Source organism: Pipra filicauda, unplaced genomic scaffold, assembly GCF_003945595.2.
Source record: "Pipra filicauda isolate LSUMZ 115617 unplaced genomic scaffold, ASM394559v2 scaffold15_size4787011_pilon, whole genome shotgun sequence".
NCBI lineage: Eukaryota > Metazoa > Chordata > Aves > Passeriformes > Pipridae > Pipra > Pipra filicauda.
The window spans coordinates 4,257,004-4,268,774 of record NW_024104096.1 but is presented as its reverse complement, the minus strand read 5'-3'; the positions used below and the strand labels follow the sequence as shown (position 1 = coordinate 4,268,774).

The following is an 11,771-nucleotide window of genomic DNA, read 5'->3' as shown; positions in this document are numbered from 1 at the left end:
TATTGCATGATGTCAAAAAAAAAAAAAAAAAAGAAAAGTCCCTGTCCCATTTGCTTCCAAAACAGATGAGAAGTGATGGGACAGGAGACCTAAAGCACAGAGATGTTTTGCCTACAGACAGGAAAAGATGAAGGTTGTTCAACATATGCTTAATTGGGAAGACACATGTTCAGAGTATTAGCAGCATATATACATCTGAATTAGTCCGCCCTTCAAGATCGGATTGGCAGAAATATAAAGAGATATAAAGAAACTGAGCCAGCCCAATCTTTCTCTCATCGTAGTCAACTGGAACGTTGACAGCTTTGACTGGGCCAAGAGAAGGCACTAATTTAGGCCCTGTGGCTTCTGCACTGGAGCAGGTTTTATAGGTGGGGATCACAGTTTTGAGAGACCCATCAAGGAGTGGTAAGGTACTAAAGGTGCCAGGTGGTCCCTTAAAATGTAGAGGAATCACAGAATATGCTGAGTTGGAATGGACCCATAAGGATCACCAAGTTCAACCCTTAGTCCTGCACAGAACTCCCCAAGAGTCACACCATGTGCCTGAAAGTACCATCCAACTCTGGCAGGTTTGGTGCTGTGACCACTTCCCTGGGGAGCCTGTTCCAGCACCCAACCGCCGTCTGGGTGAAGAACCCTGCAGGCTCTGACACCGCTTCCTTCTCTCCCTGGGGAATCTCAGGTGGCAGCACCTGGGGGTCAAGAACCACATCAGAGTGGTTTATTTCATGATTTCTAGGACTGCAGGTGCCACTGGTTAGAGAGATGGATGTTCTTTTGTGTGCAATACAAAAACTGCTTTTTCACAAAAATATTTTTACCAAATATTTCCACAAAGCATATCTAGTGAAGCACTGTATCTGCAAAGCTGTTTAAGGATGGGTACTTCCCAAGTGCCCTCAGTTGCTCCTGTTCTACTTGCCTTGACCTGTTGCATCATGTTATGAGATATCAAACTTCCATCATGTTCCATTTTAGAAGTGATTACACTTCATTGGTGGGCAAAGTTGCTGCTTGCTGAGTGTTTGTGAGGTTTGATTAATTAGTGCTTATGAAGTGCTTTGAAATTCTTGTATGAATGATGTTACAGAAACGCTGAATATTGCTGGTGCTATACAGGCAGGTACACGATTAAAGATTTGATGTTGTAAGGTGTGGCTGGGCTTTACCTTCTCTTTGGGAAAATGTTCTGGTTTCCTCTGAATTCCCTCTGGCAAGCTAGTTCAGTCTTTCAACCAAACCAAACCAAAACACGTCAATCGTCCTAGGGTAGGGAAAAATAATAAAAAAAAGATTAGATGAAGGGTATTTCTGAGAACTCATTGCCTGGATAGGATATTGCACCTCTTGGTGGTCTGATAAACTTCAAGGGCACCTTGGTGATTAAGTTTATTCTCAGACTAACTGCATTTTCTTCAACTTTTTTTTTTTTTAATCAACTAGAGGTCTTTTAATTGCTTTCTCCTCTGGGTGTTTTACACAGACACCTGACTGCCTGTTAAAGCATCTTCCTTAAGCATCTTTATCTGTGATATCCTCTCTTTGGCTGGAGAGACCCACCTATCCCCCTCCCCGATCTCTCCTGCCCAAAGGGAGCTGTTACATGTTGTACCCCTTTTCATCATTTCCGACTATGAACCGACAGCTCCCATCTGCTCTGGGAAACACAGCTCCCCACAGGTGATCCGTTCTCGGCCAAGGCGGGAAGCTGTAGGGCTCAGCCCACAGCCAGCCTTAGAAGACCCAAGCAGAACATAATTATTGCACAGGCTTACCTGTTTAAAGATTTGTCCAGCTTGCTCATTGCTGCTATACTTGGCTGTGGCCATTACCACACTGTTGTAGCCCTTCAAGAACGTGTTGCTTCATAAAGCAAAGGCCAGGATTCCTGCCCGACACACAGGTGCCTGGTGCCATTTGAGAGCTCGTCAGGCATCCAGGACATCTGCACAGGAATAGCAGAGATGACGCAGGACCTAAAGTCGACTGACACTCCACCAGGGTAGCAAACGGATGCCAGGCAGGCTAATCTGCAGTAGCTAAAACACCACCAAATGACAATGATGAAGCCACCAAGTTGTCTCTGTACCGTTCACTTTCCCTGTTTTCTATTACTATTGAGGGCACTCAAAAGAATCGGCCATATTGATCCTCTGTGTTGATCACACACTTCACATACTTTTTGTCTTGCTTACATTAGCCTAACAGACTATGATCCCCTGGTGCTATCTTTGATTCAAGTCACAGTAAGGTGTCTTGAGTTTCATTTTTCCTGCTTATTCTTCTCATTTCACATCCTGCACCCAGTAACAATTTTTTTGTTGTTACTTTTCATAATAATGACTAATTTCATACGTGCCTTCCTGCATAGAGTAACCTTTGGGGTTTCGGTCCTTTGCACTTGCTTGGTTTCCTTAGAAGTATCTATTTAAACCACGGGAACATTTAGCATTTAAAAGGTTCAAAATAACCAGGCCAAACACCCTTCCTATCCATCTAACACTGCCATCAGTTTCCTGGCTGCTGTCAAGGCTGTTGCCATCTTCCTATTGTGTTGTGTATTTTCAGAAACATAAATCTTATGCAGAAGTTTTTAAAGTTAGCAAATTTTTCAAATGCTTAAATGAAGAGTATCAGGAGCCTCTCACTCGGTCCCAGTGAGTGAGTTATCACACATTTCAAAACCTGTACCTTTAGTTTTCTGATCATTGTTCTTGCCTGTGCATCTTCCAAAAACTGGGATATTAATCTACTGTGCCATTAAGTTTCTTTCATTAGAAATTGACAAGTCTGTTCTGACCTTTTCCTAGGGCTGGGCTGGAATTCCATGAGGCGTTTCTTGTCAATCACTATATTCTTTGTACAGCTTGCACTGTTCCATATATGCTTTCAACTGGGTATTCATGCCTGGCCTGTAGATACATTTCCTGGCTCATCTCAGGCATGTCTCTATCTCCAGGTGTGAAATATGTATCCACTGCATGATCTCAGCTCTTAAATCTCCTGGGATTACTGTTCAGCTCCATTTAAAACAAAATCCATGCAGTTCTTCATTCACTTCCTGGGGGTGGGCACAACATTCTGTGGCACTTACTGCTTTCTCTCTGGCTGACCATGGGTTGCACATTGCTTTCCTGTCTGTCACGCACCATGCTGTTGTCAGACTGCCTTGAATGAATGCATTTAAAAGAAGCAGAATCAGTAGTAGATTTTCACCTCTTTGTTTCCCCTTCCTGGATAAACCACAACTTCATCAGTAAACAGTGCAGTCTGCATCTTTACATCAGAGCTGTTTCTACATCCCTTTCTCAGGCATCCCCATGCTGGTGCTTTAGGTCCATATAATGCTTTAGGGACTTGTGTTCCACTTTCAATTTTCTTCTCTCAATGGCTTTTCTTTCTAATATTTGAGTATTATAACAAGATTCCATATCACTTTCAGCAGTTAAGAGAAGTCCAATGTCATAGATCCACAGTTGAGTTCACTCAGTTTGCCTTCATTCAGCCTCATATTTTGTCTCCAGCCCCCATCCAGAAAAGTTATCACAGGTAAATATCATGCTTATTCTTGCCTATTATTTTACATTTCTTTCCTGCAATAAAGATGTCCTCAGTTACAATGTTGGCAGCTAGAGGCACAGTATCCAGTTAACATCAAATATCTTGGATTTGAAGCTGACACTGATACGCATTTGTACTCATCAATACCTGCTAGAAGGTGTGGCAAAGGTTGTCAGGCAGCTGAATAGCTCTTCCTCTTCAGCATGCAACTGTTATTGATTCCCTGATTTCCTTCTTAATTATTTAACCACCTACTCCATCATGACAGGATATATCCACATAGAAAATAATCCACGTAAAAAAGGACACAGATGGGAGTGGACAGAATGGAGGTGTACACCTGGCCCAAGCCAAGTAATTACTCCTACTTTGCCAATTAAAATCACATTGCCATTTTTGCTGGTTTAACAGTAAGTATCTATTTTAGATTCAGCTCTTTGTTTCAGAGCAGATGTGTTCATTCTTACTTTTTAAACTATGTCACCTTTCCTTCAACGTAGGCTTAGGTTAATAAACTGTACATCAAGCACTGCCTAAAAGCTGGCTTCGCAGGATGATAACTGATGAGGGAATTGCTTTTAATTACTGTACAAGTGAGTAGATAAAAATCACAGTCCTAATAATCAACTCCAGAAACTGACAGCAGCAAAGTCTCACATTTCAAATGTGGATTATTTTTTTCTTTCAGCGCTCAGCTACAGAAGGCAAATGTTAGTGGTTGGATCATCTTCTGTAAGCAAGCCAAAGTTATGTGTAACATTTTTGGATGCTGATAGGACACAGTTCTGGCAGAACAGAAATAAGGGTAACATTAAAGATTAGAGCAAGCTTGGAAAAGAACTTCCCAGACTTTCAGAAGAACAATAATCTCACCTACATCTGCTGCTAGAATTTTTAAAGTCCAAGGACAGAAAAAGCAAACAACTTGCTTGTATAGCTATCAAGAGTCAGAAAGAGCATGAGGCTTCCCAGATTGCCTTCAAAACCAGCAGCATTTGGCCCATTACTATCCACACCAGGCTAATGTATTTTTAATAGTTCACCTCCTAAAGAGATACTGCAGGCCATGAGATGCAAATTAGCCAGCCAGAATTGAGTGAGTTTGTGCTATGAGAAATTTCAGGGGAGAATGAAATAAATGAAAGTAGGATTACAAACTGGGTTTGGTGCTCCAGTGAGAAGAGAAAAATGTGCTCACAAAGCCCAGTAAAACTTTCCTTTTCTGGTTTATTAGGTGTTTGCAAAAAAGTCTCAATTGCAAAGTACAACATGTTCTTTTTCTGAAGACTCATCTACAGCACGGAGGCTCTGATAAATCAGCTGCTTTCTTTTTCAGCCAACTACACAGTGTATGGGAAGCTGAAGTTTGTATTAAGGCTATGTTAGAACATTAGATATTGCCTGAAAGCTGCCATGTGAACTCCATTTTGAATGTATTTCAACGAAGGTTTTTACAATAGGAAAAATAAACACTTAGCAGCTCAGGAAACCAGGATCTAAAATACTGTAGACATGAATTTGTTTATTTGTTGCTTTCCTGTTATAGATCAGCCTGTCAAAATACCTCCTTCATGTAAATATTTAGGATCTACAACAGAACAATTCTAATAGAAAAAATTAAAGGAAAGAGGAAAAGGAGGGTGCAGAGTTTATTTAAAAAAATACATGGATGTGGCTCTCTTTGGATCTATCAAGTGTATTCTTTGATGAAAAGGAAAAACATTCTGATTGTAAAGGTGTTGCAACTAGTGAATGGCCCTTGGTTCCTTGAAACCACATGTTCTATAGGTTCTAAAGTTACCATATTCCTTTTTGACTTTTTTTTTTAATGGGGAAATAATGTTAGCTCTCAAAAGTCCACATGAGAAACTGAAAATCCAGCATTTGAGAACTAGAGAAGTTCAGAATAGTAGTCATCTGGAAGTCTCCTCTTTTCATGTCGGTAAAGTATAATGTTACTTCACGCCATTTGGCTGCAAATGTAAATTACACCTTTTTTCAGTTGTTAGGACAGGACAGAAAACCACATAATTCTAATGAGTCATAAATGTTTCACCATTTTTTTCTTCATTTAATTCATATGGTGCCAACACCTGTAAAAACAATCAGCATCATAGCTGTGTGCTCTACTTAAATTCGCTTTAGGGTATGCTTGAGTAAAAGCTTTTATATCTCATTTCTCTACATTATTAACAACATGATGCCCTGAATCATTCTATAATTTAAGTATGCTCATTTCATTCTCAGCCATTTTATTAGGACTAGAAAAGATGCTCAAGAGTATGACAGTCTTAAAACAGACACACACACATACCCATTCCTGACTCTTACTGTAACAAAATATCTATAACCAAGATCTTCACATTATTTTTTATGTGCTTTGGCAGTTTTGCACCTTGAATTACGAATCTGAACTGTTAGTACAAGAGCCATACTACAAAGCTTTCTCCCAAAAGACTTTGCAGCCATTGCTTGAAGGTGAGTTTATTTCATGAGAGCGACATCTGCACTGATCCGAATTTTAAGCTATTGCCAAAGGAAAGCACATCTTGCTTAGAAATGGGAAAAGAGTAGTGGTTGGAAGCCTAGTTCTGGAGTCACTAGATGGTGCCAGAAAGGAATACACAATGGTAACTGCAGTCCTGCTTCAGTTACAGCTGGGCGATGGGGTGGTGAAGTCAAACAACAGCAAAGTGCACAAGCTAAAGGGCAGGATTTTCAGGAATACTAGAGGTGAGACTTAAAAACACATTTCAGTGTCTGAAGAAATAAGGTAGTGACTGAAAGATACAGAGAAAAGCCTAAATCGTGTTGACTTGCAGTGGACGTCAGGCTTCTGATACCTTGGGAACCCTTGGTAACTCCACCTGGCATCTACACAGCCCTAAATTACTTCAAGTTGAACATTCTGCAATGGGCTTTTACCTAAAATTTTATAACATAAGTGAAGGAGATCCTGGGCTCTCCCTACATTTCAATGGGATTGTGGCTCAAACTTCCTCTATAAAATTCCCCATCTAAACCCATGCAGCATAATAAATTTAGATGAGCGAGCATGAGGCATTAAGCTTGAAAGTATAGAGACTATGGTATTTCCCAAAGAGATCCTTTCCCAAAATGTACATTCCAGTGTTAAACAGCATATTACAAGTAACCATCCAGGGCCAATTTACGATCAGAAAGCAGGCCAGAGCTGATAGGCGCTTCAAGCAAAATGCTTGCTGTTGAGATTCATTGCAATAACTCACTTATAATCAGAGGTGGGGACATACTCCTAGTAGCTTAAACTAGCTAGGCCTAATCCTGAGAGCAGTGCAGATTTTAGCAGGGTCTTGGGCAAGGACTCAGACTGTCACAGCTCAGCAACTTAAGTCAACCAAGCTATTCATTTTAAAGATTCTGAACTGCAGCTTTCTCTCTGCACTGAGGTGCAGGATCTTATCTGCATCCATGAGGATGTGAAGGCTGAGTCAACCACTCCTTTCTGTGCCTACAGAATTTCAAATTGACTTTGAGGTAGTTAAAAATAAGTGGTCTGCTAGCAATTTCAAATACAGTTATTTCATTTTTACATAGAGCATCACACACACACCAAAAAAAAAAAAAAAATCAGCACTCTGCCCTCATGGATGGATTCCTTAACGGATAAGAATCTATGCCCGTGACTACTCACTAATGCCCTTACTGGCAGTTTGCACAAAATATACCAAGAAGCACTAGTCAGAGGCTAAGCCTTCTTTTTCTCTTTGCTTCTCTTCAGACTTCTTAAAAGGTCTTCCACGCAGAAAAGGGACTCCAGGGAAGTGGGGGGAAGCATGAAAACTAATCCTATACACAGAACACCTATGTGCATATCTGTTAATTTACAACAGCATGCACCAGACCCAGTGTCATTCAGTGCCAGATGGGAACACACAGCAACGTGACTACATCTCACCCAAACCTTTCTCTACATATTTCAATGCTCTCCATTTACTGGGACCAAAAAATCAACTGCTTCTTCCAATTCCATCTTTTTCTTACTTTCTTCCTCTTCATCTGCCAAATTTCGCTTTGAAATCCTAAATGAAAATCCTTGAGATTTACACAGAAACTATCTTCATGTTTATAGGAAAGATGTCACCTTTACGGAATCCATTCAAAAGGCTACTCTGCATAGCAGGGCAGTGCTTGCTTTAGGTTGTTTAATTCTCAGTAGTTTACTCAGCTGAAAGTCTGTCTGATTTGAATTGCTGCTAGGATGTTTAGAAAATATGAAAGAAATATATTTTAAAATTATTCTCCATGTTCTTGAAGACATCCAGACTTCCTGACCAATATGGTACCCATGAGATGCAGCATTTTCCATGGTGCCATACATGCATTCTTAGCTTTGAGATGGAACAAGAAGAAAATATTTATACTGGCTGTAACTTAATTTAATTAAATGAATTAATTAAAATATAAAAGCTCTCTCAGTCTAGGAGGTCATTAAGCAAAGAACAGAAAAGAATGAGCTTTACTTTTCTTTCTCAATAAAACCGATCTGTTATTGAAATGCTCAACTGAAAATCAGATTTTTTACTTATGGGAATACTCATTTGCCTGACTGTGAGCTGCAAATCTTTCATAGTTTCAGTTCTTCCACTGTGAAGGCAGCTTCTGTGCTAGGAACTTTAGGAGGACAGTCTTGAAATGTTATTAATGAGAACTGAGTGTATACTTCATATTTGATGTAGGTGCACTCTGCCTCCTAATGGAAGTTGCATGTGTTTTTCCCCCCAAGTATGCACTGGTAAGTAATGACCCATCATCAGGCAGTGACTGATGACAATTGATCATATGGCCATCTACAGCAGCAAGAAATTAGAGTAATCTCTCAAGAGAATAATCAGAGAACAATTTTCCAGGGTCATTACTAGCAAAGAAGCTTGCTGAAGAAGAAAACACTCTTCACTCTGGATTTTCTTCTCTCCTCTGGATTTCATTTTATACACAAGGTTTACATTTGTTTTTAGAAAATTTTATGAGGCAGACTGAAATGTTAAGGGGATTAAGGAATGGGAGACAGTCTTTCACCTCCAAGTCATCAGTTCAAATCCGGCTTAGGTTAGTAATGAACAAGAAGTATTTACCCTTGCTGTTCACTGTCTGTGCAAAATGGATTGGTGGTTCTGGCTCAATTCCTAGCAATAAATGTGCATGCCACAACTGGCAACTCTGTTGCCATTCTCAGTAGACAGCGCCAAGAATTAAATGAAGCTTGGGAAGCACAGTTACCTCTCCCCCACTACAGGGGCCAGGGTGGAGGCACGCTGGCAAGAAAAGCCTCCGCTGCTGCCTGAGCAGGACTGTGCCACAGCCAAACACAAAGACATGAGCATTGTGGACTGTCAAACTAGTACCTTTTTCAGGAACTGAATTTACTAATTTTCTTTAAACTAATTAAAAAAAAATCAGGTGCTATCTACTGTGGGGCAGATTAGTGATTCAGACTAGGCCATGTTTTCCCCATGCTAAACTATAGATTACCCTGCCATCATAAAGAGATTGAAATTATGTAAATGCAATGGGTTGCCACTACATAAGGCTTCCCTGTTGGGGGCAGTGCCCTAGGACAGAAGAAAAAAAAAGTCAGGACCAGCAGTCACATGAGAGATAATTTCTCAGTCTAGAAGACTTTGGCTCGTTGACACCAGAAGCCACTAGACCAGGAAGTTTGTTTTCCCTTAAATGATAAACTTAGAGTAATTCCACTTAAATAAATGGAGTCAACCATCCACACAGAACAGCCTAAAAGGAAGCAGAGCACACTCCATTCTTTATCTGGTCAATACTGGAAAGAAAAAGTGACTAAAACAAGCTAAAGTATGCCATCACACTGCTGTGCTAAGGGCATCAGCACCCTCAATAGGAAGGGCACCAAAAATCCCTGCACGTGAGCACAGCAAGAAAAGAATGCAACTGAGGCCTTAAGCCTTGGAGTGATTTTTCCATTGAACAGTGCTGAATGAAAAATGCATGAATTTTATTCTAAAAATAGCAAGATGGGTCAAGAGAATAATGATCTCACTCTACACAGCTAGATGAATTTATGGTGATGCCATCTTTTGTATTTCATAGGATATTCACTATGGATCCTACAATTTCCATGGGCTCGAACACTTTATTTATCCATATTTTATTACCACTGTAAACATAATTATCATAGCATCTTCATGCTGAAAGTGATTGATAGATTTTGCTACTTTCTTATCAAGATGCTCATGTTCACTGTATTCAGCCGTCACACCAGCGCAGAGACTGATGACTGTGCTGGCCTATTAATAAAAGTCTATTACAGTGCATTGATGCTACTTCTCTCAAACAATATTAATGCAAACCCTGAGGCAAGAGGCATATTTTTAACTTGTAACAATACAGTGAGGCCTATTTCATTACAATTACTAACCTTTTTACATTTTACTCAGACTGGCCATTCTTAGCCATAAAGAACAATCATGAAGTCATCTCACTTCTTATTCTCCATTATTTTAAAGAGATGTTGTTCACCCAGCCCAACATTATAAAAGCAATTGGTGATTTTCAGTAACTGTACTTGAGACTGATGAAATTGAGACAATACAAAGTGCAGACAATTTTATGAAATGTCGAGTAGTTACCTTTCAAAAATAAAAGAATCACAAGTTGACAACTCAGAAACTGAAGCACTCCAGAACAATCAGTGATTGTGAAGATCTGATGTTAGAGCTGAACTGGTAGCAGGCAATGAATGAAATGTACTTCCCCAAATAATATGAGATAGAAAAGCAAAACAATAAAAAATACCAACCCTGAACATGCTCAATGTGCTAAATGTCAAAACTGATATAAATATCAATATTGTTATAAATATCTATCTATATAAATATCAATATATATAAATATCATCCTCTAGGATGAACTTGTTGCCTTCTGTCACTGGAGTTTTGGCTCGATTTTAAGATATTCAAACTGAAACGTGTTGATCCTGCTAAATAAGCCAAATTGTTAACAGTTAAGATACTTTCAACACTTCCTGCAAGTGAGGAAAACAACAAATGGATAAAACCTCTCAACATTTTTTTTTTAAGTAGAACTTGAATAAGTCACTAGATCTAGAGCTTCCATAGTGACTTATTGGTATTTTAAGTAGACAAACCTGGAAAACAATGAATCTTCTCACTCTGTCCAACAAAATGCTTACAAAGTGTTTAAGCATTGGAACAATACCATTTAGTTTTCTTTGGTGAAGATACTTATCTCGCAGCAGTTAAGCACATGCTTAATTGTTTCACTGTGAGCCAATAACCTTATAAAAACCTACAGGGTCTTTATATGAAATAACATCAGTTCTTCTGTTTGCAAAACACATGCATTTTCCAGAAAATCTAGGTTCAGCAATCCCAATCTGAATTACCATGCCTAGATCCTCAGCCTACACAAACTGCTGGTGCTCCACTGACTTTAACTGAGCCTACAACCCATTGAAGATTCAGCCTGAGGACCCCAAATAGTGCTGTTAGTCCAAGTGGCTCTCAAAGGCTCAAGACTTGGAGCTCAGTCAGAGAGGTTGTGCTGGATTTAGTGATAATGGCTTAAGAGGTTACCTCTCCCAGCTGTCTGCAGCAGTCTCCCACCAGGAGCTGAAACAGAGCCATCAGAAAGCAACATGGTCCAGCCCTCATCCATAGAGCTCTGAGCCAGCCCGTTAATTTTTACTGCCAGTGGTCTGAAAACTGTAATAGTTGATAAACTGGCACTTGCTTACATCTGCTGCCTCCACTAGTAGGGTGGAAGACTGGGGTAAAGTGGCAGGGTAGACGCTAAGGGCAGTAACCCCTTCCTCCACCCCAACAAAATTGATAGCACTTGTTTGCCAGAGCCCTAATCTGCTCAGAGTGGAACGATATGTTGAAAGAAGCAACTCCATTTAACTTTGTTTGGGGGGGAAATGGAGAGCAAGAATTTTCTACATTTCATGAGGCAGTGAATGGCAAAAAATTAGTATATATATTGTACCCCTTGTAATTTTAATTCACATTGCCCCCTCTCAGTGAATAAATCTTGTTAAACCTTATCCTCTCAGAGACCATCTGGATGAAAACTATTCAGGAAACGTCACCATTGGTACAAGAACTTAAATCTCACCATAAATCTCAGCATGTCAAAGCCAAGCATGCATGCCTTAAAGAAACTCTGCAGCTGTG

The 11,771-nt window shown here is 39.9% G+C and overlaps 1 long non-coding RNA gene across 1 annotated transcript; it reads right to left on the bottom strand.

The window, feature by feature from the left end:
• Window positions 1-1,200: 1,200 nt before the first annotated feature.
• Window positions 1,201-2,892, bottom strand: LOC120322849. Its single transcript, XR_005562786.1, has 3 exons — window positions 2,804-2,892; window positions 1,779-2,042; window positions 1,201-1,267 (listed from the first exon to the last, which is right to left on the bottom strand). It is a non-coding gene; the product is annotated as an uncharacterized LOC120322849 (long non-coding RNA).
• Window positions 2,893-11,771: the final 8,879 nt, after the last annotated feature.